This window comes from Balaenoptera musculus, chromosome 6 (assembly GCF_009873245.2).
Source record: "Balaenoptera musculus isolate JJ_BM4_2016_0621 chromosome 6, mBalMus1.pri.v3, whole genome shotgun sequence".
Lineage (NCBI taxonomy): Eukaryota > Metazoa > Chordata > Mammalia > Artiodactyla > Balaenopteridae > Balaenoptera > Balaenoptera musculus.
Window position 1 is genome coordinate 50,938,215 of NC_045790.1, and position 12,230 is coordinate 50,950,444.

Sequence of the window (12,230 nt, forward strand, 5' to 3'; positions counted from 1 at the left end):
AGCAGGGTGACTTTAGTGGTACAGAGTTTGAAAATGGTGGATTCAGTCCAAGGTTAGCTAATAACGGCCGACATGCCCTGGAATCTTGAGGGCTAAATCAACATTGTTTTCACAGCTGTAATTAAGCCACCTAATCAGAAGCACATTTTGACGGGACAGTTTCTGGAAGCCAGACATTACAATTTCTTATGCCTGGAGCGCAGTGGCTCATGAGAGGTCCTCGTTTAATTTCAGGTTAAAAAGGGGGGGGGCAGTAAAATAAAAGGACTATTTTTTTTTAAGCAACATACAACTGTTGAAATGAAGCAGGCCTACGTGTTCATGCCTTGACCAGCCTTGCATCCCACCCTCCTCGAGCTCTCTGCTGAGTCCCCCAACTCTCAAGTGGCAGCTGCACACAGTGAGATGAAGAGTCTCTGCCAAGATCAACAGATGAGCTGGTCTAAACTGGCTCTCTGTGTGTTCTGACTGTAAATTGTGCTGGTGATGATTAGAGAACTCTAACACAGGATGTCGACTCTTAAAACTGTCCAGAGAAAATAATTTTTTTTAAGCTCAGGAAAATAATTTTTTAAACTTCTTTTGTGGCTTGGTGCATAGTGTTGTGTCTATAACTTTCATATGATTCAAATGAATTCACCCAAATTAAGCAACTGTATTATTAAAAAAGAAAAAAAGAAAAGGCCATGGCTTGGCTCATAGCAAGGACCTTCGTCTGGGGTTGTTTATGTAACAGTGCTGTAGAGTGTGGTTCTCCACCAGCACACCAGTCATGTGTTTCTACCACCTGCCAACTGAAGACATCCCTAAAATGATGAAAATCGAGGATGTGATAGTCACATCTTATCAAGTAGCCATGTGGATGTCTTTAAAACAGCTAAATTGCCAGCTGAGGTTGCATTCTGCAGTGTTGTTGCATTCTGTAACATTTAAACTTTCAACCCCAGAGGCCATTGTAAAACTATCAATATGAAGGCACTAGTGGCTGGAGTCTGATTACATTTAGTTCTGCATTTTAATTACATATGGATTCTATTAACTAAACCTTTTGCCTTATAGGCAACATTTTAATCAAATTACTATAATTTTCAAATATGTTACAATAGTTTAACAAGTTAAAAGTTCACATTCCTAACATATTAAATATCAAAAAAACTTTGCATAAAAAAAGGAAATACTCCTTACAGATACTCTAATATATTTTCAGATTACTTTGGGGACTTTTTGGCTACCTGGTTACAAGTTATATTGTGAGATTTATTTAACTGGTATACATTTGTAAATGGGTTATTGGTGTTGAATATAACCAAATTCAAAATACAATTATGTTATTATAAGTTTAGAAACATGCACTCACTTTATTGCTGTAAATTAATCAAGAACAAAATAAAGCACGGTTAGAATCTAAGTACTAAAAAGTATGTATAACTTCAGTGAAAGAATTTTTGAGCTGAGAGGGAATTTAGATTTCATCTAGTTGAGACCCTTCATTTTACAGCCAGGAAAAACCAAGACCAAGGAGCTTGTGTGATTTATTTCCCAAAGCTTTTTGAGTTGATAACAGAGGTTGTTCTAGAATCCAAGTTTCCTCTGACTCTCTGTCATGCTACTTTCCAGTACAATACACTGCCATTCTGTGTAAGCAACAATCTAGCTGCCTATCCCATACCTCCCAAGAACTAAAAGAAACATTTTGTCAGGTGGCAAAACACGGGACATAAAATTAACCACTTTAACAATTTTAAATTGTACAGTTCAGTGGCATCAAGTACATTCACAATGTTGTGCAACCATCATCACCATCTTAGCTCTAGAACTTTTCCATCACCCCAAAAGTAAATTCCATACCCATTAAACAGCCATTCTTCATTTCCTATTCCCCCTGCCCCAGTCAACCACTTATCTGCTTTCTGTCTCTATGGAGACAGAACATGTCCATTCTGGACATTTTATATCAATGGAATCATACAATATGTGGCCTTTTGTGTCTGCCTTCTTTATTTAGCAAACAGTTTTCAAAGTACATCCATGCTATAGCATGTATCAGTACCTCATTCATTTTTATGGTTGAATAATATTCCATTGTCTGGATATAACACATTTGTTTATCCATTTATCAACTGATGGGCATTTGGGTTGTTTCCATCTTTTGGCTATTCTGAATAGTGCTGCTATGAACATTTGCTATTTTCCTTTATTTAAAAAATATTTGTTTCATGGCATTCCTAGTAGTTGTAAAGTGGTATCTCATTGTGGTTTTGATTTGCATTTCCCTACTGACTAATGATGTTGAGCATCTTTGCATGTGTTTGTTGGTCATTTGTATATCTTCTTTGGAGAAGTGTCTATTCAAGTCCTTTTCCCATTTCTAAAATTAGGTTGTTGTCTTTTTGTTGTTCAGTTGTAAGAGTTCTTTACATATTAGACCCTAATCATATATATGAATTATAAATATTTTCTCCCATTCTGGGGTTTTTTTTTAATGCACAAAAGTTTTTAATTTTGATGAGCTCTATTTTTTATTTTCTTATTTATGCTTTTAGTGTCGAATCTAAGAACCATTGTCAAATCCAAGCTCATGAAGATTCATATCTAAGTTTTTTATTAAGAATATTAGCTCTTATATTTAGGTCTTTGATCCATTTTGAGTTAATTTTTATATATGGTGTGAAGTAAGAGTTCAAGGAACTATATTTTTGAAAATGAGCTTTTTAACGATTTACGTAAATTAGACTTCTATTTCTGAAATAAATCTCACATACTCTTACTTTTTGCTAGGCCCAGGCACAGTTAATTTTAATTTGGTATATCATTGTTATCATCAAACATTTACTGAGTACCCACCGTGTGAGTAAAAGGCATTATACTGGTCATTTTATGGTCTATGTGAGTAAAGATATACAGTCAGGGGCCCCATAGATCTGACAAAGTTTAAAATTATTTAAGTGGTATGCTGAAAAGAATGGTCTTCTTTGTCAGAAAAAATTTTCAGTCTTGGGTTTTTGGTTTTTTTAGGAAGAGTAGTAAAGAGGAGAAGAAATATGCAATTTGGATTACCTGAAAGTATTTACTTTAAATTTTACATTGGTATAATAATATATAAACTATTCATTCTCATTAAGTGTTTGCTAGAGAAATACATGAAATATAGTTTGATGGGAATTAAGAAAATTTTGTGTGGGAAAATCTGAGGTGGAACTATGGTTTGTGCAAAGTATAAGTGCCATAACAAGTGTGTACTGAAAAGCAGCATTGAAGGAGTGCTCTTCCAGTTAATTTCAATTCAAATAAACCAGCATTTTATTGAGGTGAGACCATTATAATGAATTATAAAAAATATCACCTCACAGACTCACAATATGGTAATCCATATACAACTAATTGATTATATAAGTCAGACTACTATATAGTTCTCAGACAGGTAAATTCAGTGATGAATGGGCATAGCAAAGGGAACCCTTAATTATGCCAACTGAGAGATGAACTAAAAAACCAGATGGAGTCAGGATATGCCTCAATGCCAATGATAAAGAATTTTTGCTTTCATGAAGAAACTGTAGAGCCAAAATATGTTTTGGGTCAAGCTATGGTCTGACCTTATCTGTGTGTTGGAAAGATAACTGGCACTAACGTGGCAGACAAGATGAAAGGGGAAAATCTACATGTGGGGAAATGCATTGGAAGACCATTGCAATAACCCAGGGAAAACTTAATGTGAACACAAGGGTAGAAAGGAGAGACTGGGTCTAAGAGATCCTGTGGTGGTAGAAACATTAAGACTTAGCAACTGATTAAATACTGGTGGTGGAGGGAAAGTATGTAGAACAAATGTTAAGGGTGCTACGTTGGGCTGCGATGTGAATAGCTATGTCAGACACAGGGAACATAAGGAAAGGAGAGTTTGGGAAAATGGGGAGTGGTAGAGTTAGATAACATGTTCAGTTTGGGACCTCAGTGAGTCTGAGGTTTTTGCAGAAAATCAGAATGCAGATTTCTGAAAATCTAGCAGGTAACTGAAGCCTTCAAAGAAATCAATTTAGTAAGAAAGATCAAATAGTAGAAGGGATACTCAGCATATTTAGTTGCCACCACTCTGAACAACTGGTGGGACTATTGAGAGCATTAGATTGCCAGACTGCCATCTCAATTCTCTACAGCTTAATTGCTAATTGATTATAATGATCAGAGTTGGAAATTTTCATTCTTGCTACTCTTTGCTCCACCCTTGTAACATTTCATCACTGAAGAACAGAATTATATAAATATATTTATTACATATAAACATATTTTATATTGCTATTTATATATAAAATATATCTAATATTAAATATTTATAATAAAATGTTATATTGGGTTGGCCAAAAAGTTCGTTCGGGTTTTCCATACCATCGTACCAAAAGCCCGAACGAACTTTTGGGCCAACCCAATATATTTATATATCAATTATATATGTATATACTTAAATACATATAAATATAAAATTTATAATATCTTGCCCCTACAGTCACTATACAGATATCATTCATCATAAAAGTAGCTCCTCTTAAACTGCATCATACAAAAACTAAAAGGCTAGAGAAGAGGTGTGAGGTCAGTGGAATATACATTATTATTATCTCTAGGCCCCTGTTTACTGTACAGAAAAAGCTTGAGTTTCTGGACTATGAAAAACCTTTAAAAGTTTGGAAAGTTGTGTCAAGGATCAAGGAAAATGTTTGTATACTGACTGGGCTGTCCCACCTTTTGATGTTTTTGTTTCCCTTATTTAACTCTGTTAGTATCCAAAGGCCAGAGCTGGAACTCATGATTAAAATGTGGAAGAATTTAATGAGCATCTAAGTAAGCAAAATTTAGCAAAAGGGTAAAACAAGGGCTGTTATGACATAAAATGTCAGTGAATTTTGAGAATTAAATGGAAAAGAATTAAATGGAAAAAATTAAATGTGCAGTTGGGAAGAGTAAATACATAAAGCAAAGGGGGTAGATGTTTTCCAGTGCCGTTAATGGAGACGTATGAGTCAGAGGGCTTCTCAGAAAGCTGACAGTCACAGCCACAGTGCTCCTCCACAAGTCTGCATCATCTCTCACCATTCTCCACCTGATTCACGCTGCTCAAGTCATACAGACGTCTTTCCATCCCTTCAGCATTCCGTGCTTTCCCTTGTCAACTCCTCCTTAACCTTTATTATCACAACTAAGATCTCCATTCCTCAACTAGACCACCTGAAGCCAAGGTCAGATCCCCAGTTATGTGCTCTCATAGCACTCTGTGATTCCACTTTAATGTCATTCTTTTAATTATCTGTACAACGGTTGTAGTCTCCACTACACTTGAAAGCCCTTGATGGCAGAGATTTGTTTTAATCCACACTGCAGTCTCATAGGAAAGCACCAGACAAGAAATCAGAGGCCTTGTTCTAATCTGATTGGGTTCTAATCAAAAACCTGGGAGTCAGACTCGAGAATCTGTACTTGATACCACTGAACTGCACTGTACAGCCTGTCTCAACAAATTAAGGCTTGGTTTATGGCTCATTTTTAAAAATTATTTTTCTTGAAAGATTAAAAACCTCAATAATAAACATCAGGAATCAACTGAGATAAAGTAAAGTTTATGAAAACAATTTACCTAGAGTAAGTTACTTAAATTCTGTCAGTTTCTTTATCCATACAATACTAACAAACAATACTTCCTCTCTCAAGAAAATGTAATAAAAATAAATGTGACAGAATTTTAATTGAGAACTTAAGATAAAGGGGATCCTTTTTTTTTATCTTAACAGATAAAAATAACGTTAACCAAAGTATCTAAACCCTTCTGCTTGATTAACAATATAACACCACTTGACAACTATCGAATCTGACATAATCTGAAAAATGATGCAACGATCTCTCCCCTGCAATATACTAAATGGAATGCTCCTCTGATTTGTTACTTATCATTTTCTCACAAATAAACTACTGTAGAATCAAAAACATACTGCTTAAACATACAGTGGAAATGAGGCAAATCAATACTGTAGCTTGAAGCACCATAACTCACAGCAAAGTATTTGGGCTTGGCATTCTATGTTTCACAGACTGAAATATCATGTGTTTCTCCACAGTTGTGGGTGTGCCGGTCTCCAAACACCCACAAGTAATTGGTTCTGACTGCTGTACTGTTCTCTACTGGGCTGTACGGGATTCAAAAGCTCTTTGCTCAAAGCTCTTTCTGGTTACTATTACTCAAGATAAAAGCTCTAGAACAGCCCTAAGTTAATGGGTCAAAGACCAAAATGCTGAAAATGTTGAAGTCCTGGCAAGTATACAATTGATGAGAACTCTTAGATGAACTCCAGCATCACTATTACATGTTACTGAACAAAAAATGAAAATGTCACCTAAAGGGGGCTAAAGCTTTTAAAGATGACTATTCATATCCGCAATACAATCCATCTCTTTCTATGCATTACAACACCAGGATATATTAAGTTTTTTCTTAACTAACAATGAATATTTATTTTTTATTCTTATCTAGTGAAATGGTTGAAATTTAGAAATGAGCATATACTGACTTTCCTGAGTTCATTAAGTAAGTGATAACAACAGCTAACATTAATACTGTATTTAGTATTAAATGTGCTAAAAGCACTGATTTAAGTGTTGTTTTAGATCTTTTGCCTACTCATAAAAAGACTTCCTCATGCTTACATATATTTCTTAAAGCTACAAGTATAGCTTAGCTGTATTATATATACGTAACTATCAGAAAAATTTGTATGTGTAGGGAAGCGAGCCAATATTTACTGAGGATCTACCAATATGCCAAACACTGTGTCTTTGTTTAATCCTCACAACAATCCTACAATGTAGGGAATTTCACCTACGTGTTACAAATACTGAAACTGATGCTTAGAGTATTGTGTGGGTAATAAATAAGACTACCAGAAAGCACCCCCAAGTCTGCCTGACTCTAAAGCTATATATGAGGGGAAGGAGGTGATGGTAATTGAAGCAGGTACTGGAGCAGAGAGCTAGTTCATCTGAGGACCCAGTAATGGAGTTTTGAGAATGGACCAAAATTACAAATACGGAGACCAAATAAGAACATCAAGAGCAAAACAGTCAGAGACAGAATCAAATTAGGTTATAAAGTAAGAAGCAGGTATTGGATGGTGCAAGAGTGGATTGGAAACATGTGAAGGTAGGGGTTGGAGTGACTGCTGCAAGCAGTTTTGGGCTCTAGTGGGTACAGGCTGTTTGAGTGAGTTGGATGTCTTTGATTCAGAGGGGGAATGGAACTAAAGTAACAATACATTTCTATTACACACAAAAAATCATTATATAATTTAATTCATTAAATATATGTACTACGCATGAGGCTTATTCCTCAAATCAAAATAAAGCAAAGATTTTTTACTGCTCTTCCCCTTTAACAAGGTGTCAAATTGCTAGACATCCTTCAAAGACTCCTGCAAACATTTCATCTTCTCAGTACCTTCTTCTAACAATGTTAGGCGGAATGAACTCCTCCCTCATCTATGTTCCCACATACTTTATATATGCCTATTTTTAGTATTCATATTTGCTTATGTGACCATTTCCCTTGCTAGAAGAGGAATCCACAAAAGCAGAGATCATGTCTTCACCTTCATCCCCATCAGACAGCTAAAATGGTAGACAAAAATCCAAAAATGTCAATAATTATATTAAACTTAAATGATCTAATCACCCAATTAAAAGCCAGAGATTGTCAAATGGATAAATACAACAAAACCAACGACATCTTTCTACAAGAAACCCACTGTATATATAAAACATAGGTTAAAAGAAAAGAATGAGAAAAGATATATCATGCAAACACTAGTCAAAAGAAAGCTGGAGTTAAAAAAAAAGAAGTAGAAGAAAGCACGAGTATGAAAAAGGTGATAATTGAAATTATAAAAATGGACAGTATAGTGGACAGGGTAAAAACCAGACAGCGGGAGGCCTATTTTAAGAAGATACTGAAACATATTTAAGTCATTCCCATCTTAGGACTCCCTGAATCCTCTGAACACTCCACTCCTATTTTTCACACTTAATAGCTAAATCTTTGCGACAGATGTCTAAATGCACTTCTTTTGGTCACCTTCCACTAATTTCGCCACCTCTTGCTGAAAGAGCTTTTGTTAAGTTTACCAAGGGCCTCCATGCACTAACTCCAAAGGCCATTTTTCAGTCCTCATTTCACTTGCTTTTCAGCAGTATATGACACTATTGGCATGTCACCCTTCTTGAAATTCTCTCTTCTCATGGCACCATACTTTCTTGGTTTTCCTCTTCCCTCTTTGCCTGTTCCTTCACAGCTTCCTTTGCAACGTTATCCTATTGTACTCAGGCATTATATGCTGGAGTTTTTCAAGCTTCATTCTTAGGCCTTTTTCTCTTTTTACTCTATAAACCGTCCCTATGTAGTCTCAGTCTTGCTAACAGCTTCAAGTCCTACCTGTATAACAGTGACTTGAAATTGTTATCTCCAGCTTGGCATCTTCCTTGAATTCCACATCAAGCAGCCTTTGTGACATCTCCAGTTGGATGTCTCAGTGGCACCTCAAACTTAACATACTCAAAATTAAACTCACAATATCCCCTCCTGTTCCATTGTTTCTCTCTCAGTAAATGAGATCATTAATCCATTTCCAAAAGCAAAAAAAAAACCTAGGAATTGTTTGACACACCCCTATCTCTTGTTCTTCACATTCAATTGTTTCTTCACACTACAGCCAAAGTGATCTTTTAAAAAAAGCAAATCCGAGCATACCACTCCTTCTCTAAAGTTTTTCAATGACTCTTCCTTTGCTCTCAAAACAAGGACAACAAAGTCTGACCTCTGCCCTTTTCTCCAGACCTTTCTTTTTTTTTTTTTTTTTTATAAAATGGCTTATGAGAGGTTTTTTTTTTTTTTTAATTTATTTATTTATTTATTTATTTTTATTTTTGGCTGTGTTGGGTCTTCGTTTCTGTGCAAGGGCTTTCTCCAGTTGCGGCGAGCGGGGGCCACTCTTCATCGCGGTGCGCTGGCCTCTCACTGTCGCGGCCTCTCTTGTTGCGGAGCACAGGCTCCAGACGCGCAGGCTCAGTAGTTGTGGCTCACGGGCTTAACTGCTCCGCGGCATGTGGGATCTTCCCAGACCAGGGCTCGAACCCGTGTCTCCTGCATTGGCAGGCAGATTCTCAACCACTGCGCCACCAGGGAAGCCCCAGACCTTTCTTATCTCAGAGTACTCTTGCCTTTGCTCTCTTCATTCCAGCCATACTGGTCTTCCTCAATTTCTTCAATTTCTTCCTCCCACCACAGAGCCTTTGTAGATATCTGCGCTCCTCTCCTCCTGATCTGGAACACTATTCTCTTCCACCCCTGGATACCTTACACCCAGTCTTCAGATATTAGCTGAAGCATCACTGACCCAGAAAAGGCTTTACTGATACCTTAGTCTAAGGCAGGCTCATTTGTTTAAAAAAACTCTTATACACTTAAGTTCTTTTCTTTCAGTGAACTTATCCTGGTAAGTAATTACACATTAATTAGTGTGATTACATGAAAAATATTTACTTTCACTATTAGATTTTAAGTTCATGAGAGTGAAGATTGTCTGTTTAGGCTCACATGACATCCCCAGGACCAAAACTAAGCCTGTTACAGACCAGATGCGGAATAAATATTAAACTAATGGGTGGAGAAAAGAATTAACAAACAATAATACAAAGAAGGCAGAGCTCAACTAAGTAGAGGCCAGAGAGCCAACGAAGAAAAGTCGGTAACAAGAGAAACAAAGGAGATGAGTATTTAAAGAAGAAAGTAGTTGAAGCTCCATATGTCTGAGAAAGATGAAAGGAGATGAGAAGGAACCAATGGATAAGCAGAGCAAGCAGAAAATTATTGGTGACCTTTAAGAAAATAGTTTCAGTAGAATGAGCACATAGAAGAAGAAAGTATAGACTGCTTTTCAAGAATGTGTCAAGGAAAAGAGGGGAAGACAGGCTGCAGAAAGGGCAGAGAGCTCAGCCACGGGAATATACTGATGGTGATCATAGAGCAGGAGTTACATGCTCAAGGTTACAACAGGAAGCAGAACAAAATGACACAGTTTGAAACTGAAGATGTTATGTTAGTAAATAATCTTCTCCTGTGGTGCAATCCAATTACTTTCTATAAATATAATGGTAATAAAAATAATAGCTAACGCTTTTTGGATTATTCACTAAGTGCAAGGCAAAGCGCAAAGTACTTTAAGACTTCTCACTAGACCTCCCAACATCTCTATTAGAGAGTAGTATCATTATCCTCAGTTTACAGATGAAAACCTGAGACCCAAGCCACCTGATTAGCAACTGACAAAAGTTGAATTGGAATCCAGATATATCTGACTTGTATGACAAGTCAGATATACTATTAATTGGTTAACCCGGTATCTATTCATTCCTCATTCCCTTGTCCCTTGACTCATTATAGCTCAAGGTGGCCACACAACCCATTTCCAGCTGATGGAATATAAGTGGAAATATGTTTGGCACTTCCTTGGAAGGCTTTTTCTCTTTTAAATATATAAACATTTAAATATACATTTAATATCTGTTATCTATTAAATTTATATTAAAAGTTCTAAATAGTTAAATAATAAGTGTATGGTATAAATACTTAAATATTTTCTAAATGGAAAGCCTTGCAATGCTTTATTATATATATAAAACAGGTATTGCTGGGCCATCCCATTCCTCTGACTTGAACGTGATTCCAAATCCTAGAGCTGGCTTCCATCTTATGACAATCAGGGAGTGGCAGAGAAGTTACAGAGAAGCTGACCCACTAAACCAATGATAATAGCCACTTACTTCTAGACTTCTTGCTGTATGAGAAAAAAAACTGTCTTAAACATGTTAGTCAAGTTTTCTGTTATTTACACTTGCCTGTACTTCTAATGGATGTAATTCCAAAGCCCATGCTCTTATCTACCAAACTATATCACCGCTCATCTATGAAATTAAAAGATTAACCTTTCTCAGAGTTCTTAAGTAGTTCAAGTTAGAAAATGCGTATTTAAATGTCTTGAAAAATAGAAATTAGTATACAAATTTATTATTGTTTTCAAAACAGTGATTCTCAACTAAAGGAAGAGACTGGAGAGCATATATCCCATAGAAACATGGGGTTAGGCAGCAGTGTCCTAGAAGGACACATCAGAATCTCATGGGGAAAACTTTCACATTACACACGTTCCCTTTTGAGAATCACTGCCAGAGTGAACCTCCTCTTGCTAATAAGATGATGAGCATATCCTGTAAATCTGTTCAGAAGGTTGAGAAGTGGAGCTTTATTATGATAGTGGGGGATATTAAGCACACCTCCATTAAGACATCAATAGCTTAATAACTGGTAAAAAATTTTTGAACCCATGGGAAACAATCCCACCTTACCAAACTTTCTCAGAACATAAGCAATTATTTTTATATGAATAACAGTAATAAACAACCAATAATAGTATGACCCAACAAAGCTGACATAGTATAATGTAATATTAACCAATGGGATCAGAGAGTTAGCAGGAAGAAATGTAAATGTGTTTCAGAGAAAGACTAGAATGAATTCCAAATACTTACTCAAATCTTTATAAAGGTTTCCCCTTCATTTTGATTTCTCTTATTTGAGGTCAAATTTACTACTCTCTCACTAAGAAATTAACAAAGTAATTTTAAAAATTGAACTCAACTGAATCTCATCTCAGGTCCCAAATAACTAGTTTGTTCATTTATTGGATTAGGTCCCTGTATGTTTCATTCAATAACCATTTGTTGAGCACCTACTGTGGGTCAGACTATTCTTGGCACTAGAGTGCCTTTACAGCTGTGAAGAAAATACCCAAAATTGCTTGTCCTTATGGAACTTATATTCTATGAGGGTAAGGAGCAAACAGACAAAAAGCAAATAAATAAAATACAATATATGTAAGTTGGTAAGTGCTATAGTGAAAAAAATAAAGCAAGGAAGGTAGAAGGCAGATAGGCAACATCGGGTGAGAATGAGACAGAGTTTGCAGGGTGGGGGAGGGTTAGTGGTTGCAGTTTTAAATACCATGGTCATAAAGCTTGCATTCAGACGCTGACACTTGAGCTACGTCCTGAAGGAGCTGAAGAACCAAACCACAACTATGCATCTATTTGCTTTAATGCTAACTCTTTTTCTGTTGAATATATCATTTGAAATTGGT

The 12,230-nt window shown here is 36.2% G+C and overlaps 1 protein-coding gene across 1 annotated transcript in view; it reads right to left on the bottom strand.

The window, feature by feature from the left end:
* CCDC171 (coiled-coil domain containing 171) overlaps positions 1 to 12,230 on the bottom strand; it is a 368,650-nt gene that overhangs the window by 38,851 nt on the left and 317,569 nt on the right.